The 14,211-nt window shown below is 48.5% G+C and overlaps 2 protein-coding genes across 2 annotated transcripts in view; one reads left to right on the top strand and one right to left on the bottom strand.

Annotated features, from left to right (window-relative positions):
* The window catches only part of LOC143696056 (uncharacterized), a 317,065-nt gene that overhangs the window by 151,536 nt on the left and 151,318 nt on the right, over positions 1-14,211 (top strand). The gene's annotated exons all lie outside the window — the stretch shown is intronic.
* The window catches only part of LOC143696053 (uncharacterized), a 1,205,294-nt gene that overhangs the window by 1,117,586 nt on the left and 73,497 nt on the right, over positions 1-14,211 (bottom strand). The window lies entirely within an intron of this gene.

The raw sequence follows: 14,211 nt of genomic DNA, 5'->3' as shown, positions 1-14,211 counted from the left end.
CAGTTAACAAAAACTGAAGTATACTTTATTTCTGTTTAAACCAGCAAATGTTGCTTAATCTTCATGATCCAATAATTACTTTGTGTCTTGTTTAATATTCATATATACAGTATATAGACTGTCGCTATGAATGCCTATAATCACAATTGGTTAATTGAAATTACACTCTCTGCCCTCCTGTCTCGGGAGGGTGACTTCCCTCAGGCAGCTGCAGTCCCTGTCAAGATGCAATAAAGGCAATGCCTGAACAAACGCTGTGTCTGTGAGTGTCCATGCTGGACTCAGGTGTCAGCTGTGGGGAATTCCTGACACAGGGGCACCACAGCAGCCCTTGGCCATGCAGAGGCTCCTTTCCTCCCCTGCAGCAGCTGCTCCTTTGGTGCTGTGATCCAGCCTCTGCTCTGCGCGATGCCAAATGCAAGAAAACCAGGAGTGCCACCACTCAGACTGTCACTCGGGTGCCGGCAGAGCTCAGGAGCCACCATGGCTGTGTAGGTGTGGAACCTGCAGTGGGCCATGACAGCAGGGACAGCAGGGACAGCAGGGACAGGGGGACACAGCACAGCAATCACAGCCCGGCTGCCCTGGGACAGGCCCGGCAGGCGGACAGGACACGGGGCAGGCAGGAGTCCCCATCCTCTCTGTGCCCTCCTGAGCACAGGCACATAAGGGACAGGGGCAATGGGGACACAGCCGGCCCCTCTCCTCTGGGAATATCCCACCTGCCCAGGGGCCCTGACAGAACGCAGGGGCTGAGGCTCTGCAAGGGGAACCCAAGGGTGAGCAGGAGGACCTCCAAGTTACATCTGCCCACATTCTGCATGCAAACTGCTGCGTGGAGGAGAAAACCAGAGGGGCCTTGCCACAGCAGATCCCATCTGAGGGAAGGTGTTCTCTATTCCTGCACACGGGTGCCCCATGCAACATGGAGCACATGAATGCACTTTGACACCAGATTCTCAGCCCTGCTCGAGCGCTCTGGCACAGCAGGAGCGGCCATTCCCTAATAACACACGGGTTTGCAACTCTTGTGCAAAGCAGCACAAATTGTCTCTCTCCTCCTGCAGACCATGGTGTCCAAATCAGTCCCTGTGCTGCTGGTGCTGCTCCTCTTCCACTTCCCACGGCCCGTGGTGATCAGTTTGGATGAGGATGCAGAGCTGGGCAAAGAGGGCCTGGAGCAGGCTACCCCAGAGGCACCCGAGCCTGCCTGGGGACCCCTGCTCTGGGCAGCCGTGCAGCAGGGGCCCTACTGGGCTGCTGCTGAGCTGCTCTTCCTGCCTTTCTTCCTCTGCCTCAGGCGCAGAAGGGCGGCCATGAAGCAGAGAGCAGCGGCCCGGAGAGCTGAAGAAGAGGCCAGAAGGCGCAGGATGGAAATGGAGCAGAGAAGGCTTTGCTTCCAGAGGACATGCAAAGACTTGAAGGAGCTGTGGAGGACCATGAAGATGATCAAGAAGAAAATGGCCAGGCTGATTTGAATGAACAGCAAGGTGAGCGGGATGCTCTCTGGGCCGGCCAAGGCGAGCCGCACATCTTTGTGAGCAGCCAGCGCACAGAGCTGCGCTTGCTGCCCAGCACAGCCCTGCGCCAGGGCACAGGCTCCGGGCTCCTGACACACCCTGCCCCTCTTCCCTCTCTCTTACTTTATCCGTGTTAACTGTATCTATTTTAACCCTTTTCCATACAGAAGCTTTGCATTTGCTCGAGGATGGAGGCATTTGAAGGAGGATTGGGCTGGATGGATGGATGGGGCAGGCACAGGGCCTGCAAGGCCTCCCTGGCGTTCAGCAGCCTAAGGCAGGAAATGCCGAGTCATGATGGCTGGGCCTAAGATTCCCCTCTTCCGCCTTTGGGCCCCTGCTTATCTCTCTCTACGACTATAGGTCACTTTCGCCTCAACCCTTATTATTGAACAATTTCTAAAAACCCTGAATGCTATAAAAACCTTTACTTTTGCCCAGATTGGCAGAAGAGGCTGTCCCTGAAAACCTTCGCAGAAGAGCCCAATAAAGACATCTCTGTGGAACCTCACACAGCCTTCTCCTCTCTCTCCCCGCATCTGCCCAAGGCACTTAGCAAGCCAAAGAGCTGAAATCCCAAATGATTTGCTGATAATCACTAAAGAGCTGATATCCCCCATGAGCTGAGCTTGCTAAGGTAGCCTGCAGCTGGAAGCTGCCTGGGAGTCCAGGCAGGCTGTGCTGGACAGGACTGTGCTATCCGGAGCAGCCACAGCCGGGCGGGGATACCCCGAAACGTGGCCGAGGCACGCATTAGGTGGATATTGATTTAACTTCATACTTAGTTTAGAAATAATTTAGATAGTTTATTTTTTTATCTATAAAGAATTTCATTGTATAGTATAAAAATTGTACATTTTAGTACATAAACATAGGAATTCTATAAGAGACAACTACTAATTCTCTTAGAATGATTCTACATTCTACTTACTACATAGTAATTATCATTAATTGTAACAATTACTGTGAATTATGGCAATGAACCAGAATTGATATGTGTTGAATCTTTGTCATACTAAGTAACTTTTCACACTCTACAATGTCCAAACACCATTGTCATTCTATTAGTCCATATATCTTTTAGAACGCTCCAGAAAAAAATTCTTAAGGTAAGGATGACTATTACTGTGATTTGTTCCTGAGGATGTTTAAAGTATATGATAGATTTTCAAAAGGACAATGCCCGCCCTCATTTCTTGTGGCATTCTGTTCCCTCTGGAGCTGCAGTCAGTGCAGAGTTCCAACAAAGGCAGTGCTTGAACAAACACTGTGTCTGTGAGTGTCCACAGTGGCCTCCAAGGCCATCCAGTTCTACCCCTGTGCCATGGGCTGGGACACCTCTGGCTGGGCCAGGCTGCTCCAAGGCCCATCCAGCCTGGACTGGAACACTTGCAGGGACGGGGCAGCCGCAGCTGCTCTGAGCACCCTGTGCCAGGGCCTCACTGCCCTCACAGCCAAGGCTTCCTTCCCCAGAGCCCAGCTCGGCCTGCCCTGTGGCAGGGGGAAGAAGCCATTGGCCCTGGCGCTGGCCCTGCGGGCCCTGGCCCACAGCCCCTCTGCAGGGCTCTGCTGGGCCTGGTGCAGGCACGGAAAGGCCGCAGGAAGGCGCCCCTGGAGAAGGCCTTGGAGAGCGCTGGGGCCAGCAGTGCCCCCGTGAGGGCAGCGAGCAGGGCCTGGCCTGTCTGTCCGTGAGCAAGGGCACAGGGCGGGTGCTGAGGCCCTGCCAGCTGGAGCGCATGAATGCGCTCGGACCTGAGATTCCTGCCCCTTGCTCAGCTGTTCCGCTACAGCACGAGTGGCCAATTTGTGCCACTCTTGAACAAAACAGCTGAAATTCTCTGCCAGAACCAGCCGTGTGCTGCTTCTTGATGTAGAAGAGCCTGGAGGTGGCCTGGCTACTGTTCCATCTCAGTGATGTCCAACAATGGGAAGGTTTCACAGAGCTCTTGGATGGGCTGCATCTGGGAAGACTCAGGCAGGAAAACTGAGCCACCCTCACCTACTCCACAGAGAAAGAGAGAAAAACCAGCGCCATCACAGAAGCAACTCTGGTGCTCTCATAGTTGATATTATGTATCCTATTCAAGATTATCAGTTATATTCTTTTCTCTTCCACAACATGTCTGGCAACTTCTGCCTGCTTTGTGGAGGGAGCCCCTGGGGCCCATCCCCTCCCAGAGGGGCTGCACTTGCTGCCTGCCGGGGACTTGCTGCCTGCCGGGGCTTTCATTGCTGGGCCCACTGGGAGCCCCTGAGCTGGGCTGGGCACCAAGGGCAGGGCTGGCCCGGCTGTGATGCCTCTGGCCCCTGTGACACCAGGGGCAGCGTGTCACAATGGGGGCAGCTGGAAAAGGCCCCCGCAGGTAACGCTGGCCCAGCACAGCCTGGGCAAGCGGTGAGTGCGCAGGTGGCGGGGCTGGGCCGGGCCAGGGCCGGGCCACAAGCGCCGCACCCGGGCCTGCATTGTCCCCCTGCACCCAGGGCCAGCCCCTGGGGCCGGCGCCTTGGCCGGGGCACGGGGCTGCTGCTGCTGGCCCACTGGCACAGGCCCTGCTGCCTGCCAGCTGCCCGGGGCCCTCTGCTTCTGCCCTCACATCCCTGCGCCTCCGGGCCTCACTTCAGCCCCCACAAGCTCCCTTGGCAGCCCCAGTGAAAGCCTTGTCTCTCTCCTCCTGCAGGCCATGGCGCACAGAGCAGTCCTGGCTGGGCTTGTGCTGCTCATCTTCCTGTTCCCACTTTCCGTGGTGGACAGATTTCACGGGGATGGGCAGCCCCGTGCAGAGGAGATGAAAGCGGCCCCCCCAGAGCCAGCTGAGCCTGGCTGGGGACCCTGGCTCCTGGCTGCCTTGCGCTACCTGCACCAGCTCTGGCAAATTGCTCAGCCGCTGCTCCTGCCTTTGGGCTGGTGGCTCAGGCGCAGAAGGGCAGCCACGAGGCAGAGAGCAGCGGCCCAGAGAGCTGAGGAAAAGGCCAGAAGGAGGAAGGTGGAAAGCGAGCGGAGAAGGCGGCTCCTTAGGAAGAGATTCAAAGACATGGGGCAAATGCGCCGGGCCACGAAAGAAATAGAAAAGCAAATGGCCAGGCTGATTGGAATGAATAGGGATACAAACAGGATGCTGAAGGTAGGCAGGGCAGGCTTTTGGAGGAGCACAGGCAGTGGCTGTGTGAAGAAAAGCTTCCTGCTGGAGATGCTCTCTGGGCCGGCCAAGGCGAGCCGCACATCTTTGTGAGCAGCCGGCGCACAGAGCTGCGCTTGCTGCCCAGCACAGCCCTGCGCCGGGGCACAGGCTCCGGGCTCCTGACACACCCTGCCCCTCTGCCCTCTCTCTCCTCACGGGATCTGTAGTAACTGCATCGATTTTAACCCTTTCCCATACAGAGCCTTTGCATCTGCTCGGAGGAACGCACCATCTGAAGGCATCGGGCCCAATGATTGGAGATTGATTCAAATTCTTCAATAGTTTTGAAATATTTAAAATATCTTATCTAAAAATAGTTGTCTTTAGAAACATTTTCCAAAATTTTTATTACTATAATGTAGATTAATACTCTTGTAAGAGATCGTAAATATTTTAATAATAAGTAGGAATTAAATAATGGCACTTTTCCTTATATTACATAGAACTTATAATTCACCAAAGTTACCAAGAATTATTGCAGTTAACCATAACTGAAGTATACTTTATTTCTATCTAAACCAGCAAATGTTGCTTGATCTTCATGATCCAATAATTATTTTGTGTCTTGTTTAATATTCATATATACAGTACATAGACTGTCGCTACGAATGCCTATAATCACAATTGGTTAATTTAAATTTCACTCTCTGCCCTCCTGTCTCGGGAGGGTGACTTCCCTCAGGCAGCTGCAGTCCCTGTCAAGATGCAATAAAGGCAATGCCTGAACAAACGCTGTGTCTGTGAGTGTCCATGCTGGACTCAGGTGTCAGCTGTGGGGAATTCCTGACACAGGGGCACCACAGCAGCCCTTGGCCATGCAGAGGCTCCTTTCCTCCCCTGCAGCAGCTGCTCCTTTGGTGCTGTGATCCAGCCTCTGCTCTGCGCGATGCCAAATGCAAGAAAACCAGGAGTGCCACCACTCAGACTGTCACTCGGGTCCCTGCAGAGCTCAGGAGCCACCATGGCTGTGTAGGTGTGGAACCTGCAGTGGGCCATGACAGCAGGGACAGCAGGGACAGCAGGGACAGCAGGGACAGCAGGGACAGGGGGACACAGCACAGCAATCACAGCCCGGCTGCCCTGGGACAGGCCCGGCAGGCGGACAGGACACGGGGCAGGCAGGAGTCCCCATCCTCTCTGTGCCCTCCTGAGCACAGGCACATAAGGGACAGGGGCAATGGGGACACAGCCGGCCCCTCTCCTCTGGGAATATCCCACCTGCCCAGGGGCCCTGACAGAATGCAGGGGCTGAGGCTCTGCAAGGGGAACCCAAGGCTGAGCAGGAGGACCTCCAAGTTACATCTGCCCACATTCTGCCTGCAAACTGCTGCGTGGAGGAGAAAACCAGAGGGGCCTTGCCACAGCAGATCCCATCTGAGGGAAGGTGTTCTCTATTCCTGCACACGGGTGCCCCATGCAACATGGAGCACATGAATGCACTTTGACACCAGATTCTCAGCCCTGCTCGAGCGCTCTGGCACAGCAGGAGCGGCCATTCCCTAATAACACACGGGTTTGCAACTCTTGTGCAAAGCAGCACAAATTGTCTCGCTCCTCCTGCAGACCATGGTGTCCAAATCAGTCCCTGTGCTGCTGGTGCTGCTCCTCTTCCACTTCCCACGGCCCGTGGTGATCAGTTGGGATGAGGATGCAGAGCTGGGCAAAGAGGGCCTGGAGCAGGCTACCCCAGAGCCACCCGAGCCTGCCTGGGGACCCCTGCTCTGGGCAGCCGTGCAGCAGGGGCCCTACTGGGCTGCTGCTGAGCTGCTCTTCCTGCCTTTCTTCCTCTGCCTCAGGCCCAGAAGGGCGGCCATGAAGCAGAGAGCAGCGGCCCGGAGAGCTGAAGAAGAGGCCAGAAGGTGCAGGATGGAAATGGAGCAGAGAAGGCTTTGCTTCCAGAGGACATGCAAAGACTTGAAGGAGCTGTGGAGGACCATGAAGATGATCACACCTAGTCCTGAACCTGTCTCGACTAGTACACCCTTCCCTCTTTATTCTCCTCTCCCATCGTCACCTGATCCCTCTTCCTCGGAAGATGAGCAAAACCTAACTGTGGTTAGAAAGGAGAGAGAGAGAATCAACGATGGGGTAGCCCACAGAACCAGGAGTCGGTCTAACCTTGCCCCAGTTATGGATAGAAAAGACATAGGCAGACAAAAACGGATTGTAATTGCCCCCTTGCGACAAAGTGTAGGAGTGGAAGGGCCAGTATTTATAAAAGTGCCTTTCTCTCCTGCAGATTTAGTTATTTGGAAACAATCAGCCAGAATTCATAGAGAAAATCCTGATAAAATGGCATGAGTATTAAAAATGGTTATAAAACCTCAAAATCCTGACTGGGATGACATACAATTATATAGATAGATATATATATATATATATATATATATAGATATATATATATATATATAATAACATATTATATTAATATATCTAATATATATTTATATATAGTATATTAATATATCTAATATATTAATATTAGATACTTTGATGGATTCTACTGAGAAAGAGATGGTACTTAAGGCAGCCAAAGAAAGGGTAAGAGAGAACATCAGAAACAGACTCGTAACAGGGAATTGAGATGAGAATTTCCCAACTGAGGATCCAAATTGGGACCCTAATTTATTTTGCGATGTGGGGAGACCTATATGAAGTTCAGCAGGAAAAGACAATGTCCAGACTTGAACAACCAGTTTCACCAGGGCAATCAGTGCCAGCAGGTTACCAAGGGGATGGTTTTGGGGGAGTATACCAGCTGACTAGACATAGAGCCAGTAGAACAAGTTAAGGAACCTGTTATAAATATACAATTAGGACATAAAGAGGTCAAATTTCTAATAGATACAGGAGCTACTTACTCGGTATTGAATGATCTGCAAGGACAAATTGGGGACAAGGAAACAACAATAGTCGGCGCTACAGGGAAAGAGGAAAAATGGCCATTCTTGCAACCCCTAGATTTGTGTTTTGGGAGCAAAGTTATAACACACGAATTCCTATACATACCTGAGTGTCCAATTCCGCTTTTAGGGAGAGATTTGCGAGAGAAACTTGATGCGGTAATAACCTTTGAAAATGGGGAGCTTATAATGAAAATACCTGAATCAAAGACGGGACAGATATTAATGATCAAAGAAAAACCTGTTCCCTCTATCCCTAGGGAGGTAGGAGATGCAGTGATTCCCTCTGTATGGGAGACAGATATACCAGGGAAATCTAAATTGGCACAAGCCGTGCATGTAGAGTTAAAAGAAGGGGCGAGGCCTCTACAAGTCAAACACTATCCCATAAAACCAGAAGCATGGCAAGGAATAAGTAAAGATTATTGAGAAATTCTTGAAATACCGAATTTTACAAGTATGTGAACCAGAATTTACTACACCAATATTTCCAGTAAGGAAGCCAAATGGTGAATATAGATTAGTGCAGGATTTGAGAGCAATCAATAAAATAACAAAGGACATTTCTCCAGTGGTAACAAATCCTTACACATTGCTAACATCCGTAAAGGAGATATATAGGTGGTTTAGTGTAATTGATTTAAAAGATGCCTTTTTCTGCATCCCCCTTGACAAAGAAAGTAGGAAACTGTTTGCCTGTGAGTGGGAAAACCCAGGGAATGGGAGAAAGACCCAGCTCACCTAGACAGGATATAAGAACTCGCCGACCCTATTTGGAAACCAACTGGCAAAGGAGCTGGAGATTTGGACCGAGAGTGGGCAAGTACCAAGAGACCAATACCTGTTGTTGCAGTATGTTGATGATATACTCATAGCTACAGAAGAAAAGCAACCTGTATAAAGGTAACCATTGAGATTTTAAATTTACTGGGAATGGGAGGTTATAAAGTATCCAGAGGAAAGGCACAAATTGCCCAACAGACTGTGATCTACCTGGGATGTGAAATTTCACAAGGGCAACGAAAACTAGGCACTAACCGTATCCAAGCCATTTGTGCTATTCCAGAGCCCCAGAATCTACATGAGCTGCGAGTCTTCCTCGGGATGGCAGGATGGTGTCGCCTGTGGATCATGGACTATGGACTGATTGTGAAACCCCTGTGTGAAGCTCAGAAGATGCAGCCATTCACCTGGGGCAAACCACAGAAAGAAGCCTTCCTAAAATTAAAGGAAGCACTGACAACTGCTCCAGCATTAGGGTTACCTGATCTGTCTAAAGATTTTCAGCTGTTTGTCCATGAAAGGCTGTGCCTAGCACTCGGAGTCCTGACCCAAGGTCTGGGAAGCTGGAAAAGGCCGCTGGGCTACTTTTCCAAACAACTTGACAGCATAAGTGCCGGGTGGCCTCCATGTCTGCGGGCAGTCGCAGCCACTGTGATGCTGATACAAGAAGCCAGGAAGCTCACGATGGGAAGGCACATAGATGTCAATGTACCACACATGGTAACCACTGTCTTAGAGCAGAAGGGGGCCATTGGCTATCCCCAAGCAGGATGATGAAATTCCAGGTAGTCCTGACTGAGCAGGGTGATGTCACATTAAAAACAACTAACCTTTTGAATCCAGCTTTGTTCCCAGGTACCACAACTGAAGAAGGCCCATTAGAGCATGACTGTGTGGAGGTAATAGAGTACACCTACTCAGCAAGAGAAGACCTGAAAGACGTCCCACTAGAGCAGCCAGAGTGGGAGCTGTTTACAGATGGGAGCAGCTTCGTGGAAAACGGAACCAGATACGCTGGGTATGCAGTAACAACAGTCAGTACAGCAGTGGAGGCAAAGGCATTACCACCAAATACATCTGCCCAGAAGGCAGAACTGGTTGCTTTAACCAGGGCCCTAGAATTAAGTGAAGGGAAAAGGATAAATATCTGGACTGACTCAAAATATGCTTTTGGAGTGGTGCACGTACACGGAGCACTGTGGAAAGAAAGGGGACTATTGTCCTTCTCAGGGTATGCACATTAAACATCAGAATGCAGTCCTGCAATTGATAAAGGCAGTACAAAAACCTGAACAAGTGGCAATCATACACTGCAAAGCACAGCAATCAGGAAACTCCAAAATCTGTGGGGGAAATAGAAAGGCAGACTGGGCAGCCCGACAGGTTGCTCGAGAGGTGCAAACAACAATGGCATTGATACCTTTAGAGCTTAATGTATCCCAATTCAATTTGCCTCCAGAACCAAAATATTCAGTAGAAGATGAGAGACTGGCACGTTTGCTAAATGCACAAAAGAATTCAGAGGGATGGTATGTGACTGCACAGGACAGATAGTGGTACCCCCTTGATAATGAAAGAAGTTCTACAAATTAAACATAACGAATGTCACGGGGGAGCAGAGGCATTGGTAAAATTGCTAAAGCAAAGTTAAATTTCGGTATGGATGTTAACAATGGCAAAATCAGTGTTGTCAAAGTGTGATATCTGCTTGAAAAACAACCCAGTGGCTGGCGACAGGCACAGCTAGGAAGAATTCGGATAGGAATAGAGCCAGGAGACTATTGGCAGGTAGATTTGGTAGAACTGCCAAGAACTCGAGGATACAAATACCTGTTAGTGGGGGTTGACACATTCTCTGGGTGGCCAGAAGCCCTTCCCTGTCGCACCAACCAAGCAAAGGAAACAGTAAAGTGGTTACTACAGGAGATTATTCCCAGGTTCGGGGTGCCCCTAGGCTATCATCAGATAGGGGGCCCCATTTCATAGCTACAGTAGTAAGAGAGGTAAGTAGATTGCTGGGGATAACTTGGGACCTCCACACACCATGGAGACCCCAGTCGAGTGGACAGGTAGAGAGGATGAATCAGACACTAGAGAGGCAAATCAGTAGAATATGCCAAGAAGCCAAATTGCAGTGGCCCCAGGCTTTGCCAATAGCACTGTTGAGGATTCGGATAAAGCCTAGGAGTGGGATGTCAGTCAGCCCTTATGAGATATTGCATGGGAAACCATATGAATCTCCTGAGCCTAACCCTAATGTGCACGTCACAGGAAAGCAGGAAGTGGATAATTATGTTCTGTCTCTCGGGAAAACTTTAGCTCGGCTCCGGAGCATCCTCGTGTGGAATAGACCGCTGACTCTCGAGAACCCAGTTCATAACATACATCCAGGAGACGAGGTGTACATCAAGAACTGGAACGAAGAGTCGCAGATTTTCATTTTTTTGGAATGCAAAATGATCAACTTACCACTCTTCATTCTAGAATGAAGAGAGAGGTACAAACAGAAACACAGGTGATAAAGGTTTCTAATGCAGTTTGGGCTGAGAATGTAATGATTGGATTAGTCAAAGCCTTTGCCAAAATGCAAAACACCTGTAGAATAACTGCCTGTCTGCCAATACCAAAGGGCAGCAGGAGATCCAGTAAATTGGGGAATCATAACATCAAAACTACCTGAAATACAAAAGAACAAAACAATTGCATGCAAACAGGTACCTGAGTCGAGGCAAGTAATCAAGGAAACTTGGGAGAAAATAGGAACATGGATGAAACCCATGGGCCAGAAAGACTGTATTCTAAGTGATGGCACACTAGGAACCCCTATGGGAGAATCAGGAGGCATCACACAATGGCAATGCTATTTGCCACACTATTAAAATGTTATAGAAAATGTTACAGAAACCACTCTGGTATGGAAGTGTGAGGCCAAGGATCAGAAAGATCAGACAGAGCCTTGGGACAGTGCATGGTCTGTGAGTATCCTTCAAAGATTCCAATGTATGGCAAACACCCCTTGGTGCATTAAGTGGGAAGGCTCCGAGAATGAAACAGATCCAGCAGTAACAAACACTGCCACCAGTAGCAGAACGAGGGCAGACCAAGTAAGTTGGTGGGCATGTAATAAAACTTATGACTGCACTTCTGATGATGCAGAGATAAAGCAGATGCCACCCCTGGCAATAGCCCTACAAACTGGCTGTGCTTGCAGAGGGATCAAACATAAACAAGGCAGAGGGAATTATAAAGCAGTTGTAGGATGTACCAGGAGTACAGTCCGAGGTCCAGGACAATTTCTATGGGCAGCAAGCGATGGCACCTGGACAACACATCTGCCTGTAGATGGGAAAGTAAAGGAAATTACTTTAGGCCTCCCAACCTCATCTCCAATTTGGAAAAAGTCCCCATTTAACGGAAAACATGAACTTGTGCAGATAAGAGCAAGACGAGAAGTTCTAGACAATGAAAATCCAGATGACACTTGGCAAGAACCCTCTGGTGGAGTGAAATTTGGGTGGGCCCTAGAGTCTTTGCTTGGTCCTGTAGAAAACTATAAGAGTAGGGAGATGCTGTACAAACTTACAGGTCAGGTAGATAGACTGGCAAGAGTCACCCGGGAAGGATTTAAAGAATTAAATGTACAATTACAAGCCACCACAAAAATGACTTTACAAAATCGATTAGCCTTAGATTTGTTACTCCTGAAAGAGCATGGAGTATGTGGATTTTTAAAGGGACAAGTTGGTCATTGCTGCGTTCACATCCCAAATGTAACTGCAGATGTAGAATATGACATCAATCAGTTGAAACAAAGAGAGCATGAAGCACAAGAAGAGCAAAAGGATTTGACTACGACCTGGCTAGGCAAAATCTTTAAAGGGTTAGGGTGGAATGTGAGTTCATGGATTAAATCTATCATTGAGAGTGTGATAATCTTACTAATTGTATTCTTAGCAATTTGGTTAGTTCACAGCATCTTAAAGGGAGAGATACAGAAGAAAACGTCCTGGAACCAGAAGATAATAAAGGCACTGACACGAGATCCACGCCCACCATCTTCTGGTTCTCCAGTTCGTGACAGCATCCACGACAACGTTTACATCAACCATGGACTTGAAGAACGTCAAGAATAAATTGAGAAATAAAGGACTGTATCAAGTGAAAACATTTACACCTATAGTGAAGTGAAAATGCTTTCCAAGGGGGGAGAATGATAGTGGGGCCCTGGAAAAATGTCAAAAATAGACTCTGAAAATGTTAGGCTTTGTGCTTGCCAGATCATGTGAAATCGCACCTCCGTAAGCAGAACATGATAAATGATATAATTGTTAGATGTGATGATTGTTTAGTAATTAAGTATAATTATTGTTTAACCATAAGAAGAATCGTGAGAAACTATGTTAGAAGTTTGAGGGGGGCCACAAGGAGCCCATGCTTGGCTGAAATCTATGTATACAATAGAACAATTGAAGTTTAATAATTAACATGAAAGTTATGTAACGATAGAATATAAAAACATGTTCATCCCAAACCCATGTCGGAGTCAGATTTGGGTTGGTACCCCTGACACCCAGAGCTCTTCAATAAAAGCACCTGCATATAATCATTCTGGTGATTATGTGTTTCTGAACACTAATATACCCAGTAAAGTGTTAAACCCTTCCCAGTTGCTGTGCATGAGGCTCTATGAATATGCACCAGGCTGATGTAAGGGGAAAGGTATTTCAGGGGATCCCTGAAGGTAACAGGGTGCTCCTGGCTGAGTGCCAAGATGCACCCGGCTGTAACAACCTTTGCTCCATGGTCCTGCTCTCCCATTAAACTTTATTAAACTTTTTAGATTTTCACAGGAGAGTGAACGCATTTTTCACATTTTTGAATGGTTGAAGTTTTTTCATTTTTCACGGGAGGGAGTTTTGAAGAGCTGCAAGTGGCCAATCTGCCTGCAACAAGGACCATTCCACGGGCTCTTGTCACCTTTCCCGACACGTCTGCTGCAGCTCATGGAGGGTAAAGCCCTGGAGGCTCCTTATGGGCGGTTATGGACGATTGCAGGCAGCGCCTCCATGCCCTGGATCAGCGGTGCCCCCTCCTGGGAACCCCCACGTGTTCCAGTTTCTGTGAAGCTGCCTGTGAAAAACACGTTCACTCTCCTGTGAAAATGTAAACAGTTTAATAAAGGACTTTAATAAAAGTTTAATGGGAGACCAGGACCATGGAGCAAAGGTTATTACGGCCGGGTGCATCTTGGCACTCAGCCAGGAGCACCCTGTTACCTTCGGGGATCCCCTGAAATACCTTTCCCCTTACATCAGCCTGGGGCATATTCACAGACCCTCATGCACAGCAAACTTTTCCCCCAAACTAGTTTACGTTCCAAGAACTTGATGACTAAAGTACTTCAGATGAAAAATATCTAAAGAAACTAACATGCAATCTAACAGATCTTAGTTAAACAATGCATATTACAAATATACTAAACACAAAACCAAACACCACTATAATTTCTCAGACATTTCAACCAAACAATTAAACTTTAATAACATCCTTAAGTACTCTTGAAAAATTAAAATTATTTTTAAAAAATTAATTGTGTGCGGGTGGTTTTATTTTGATATTGGTTTTTGGATTGTTTGGGTTAGATGATTTAAAAAATGGGACTTTTATAAGAATTGAATCAGCTGAAAAGGTGGCACTCTGCAAACAGAAATGACTGAAAATGAACGGGACAGAATCAGTAACTCGGAAAGTTTTATTTGCTACCAAATATAACCCACACAATCCCCATCCCATTGCTCCAAATTGAGATCCCACTTCTCCCAATCT

This window comes from Agelaius phoeniceus, chromosome 28, assembly GCF_051311805.1.
Source record: "Agelaius phoeniceus isolate bAgePho1 chromosome 28, bAgePho1.hap1, whole genome shotgun sequence".
NCBI classification, from domain to species: Eukaryota; Metazoa; Chordata; class Aves; order Passeriformes; family Icteridae; genus Agelaius; species Agelaius phoeniceus.
Note: the sequence above shows the minus strand (reverse complement) of the source record. Positions and strands in the feature narration are given on the sequence as shown.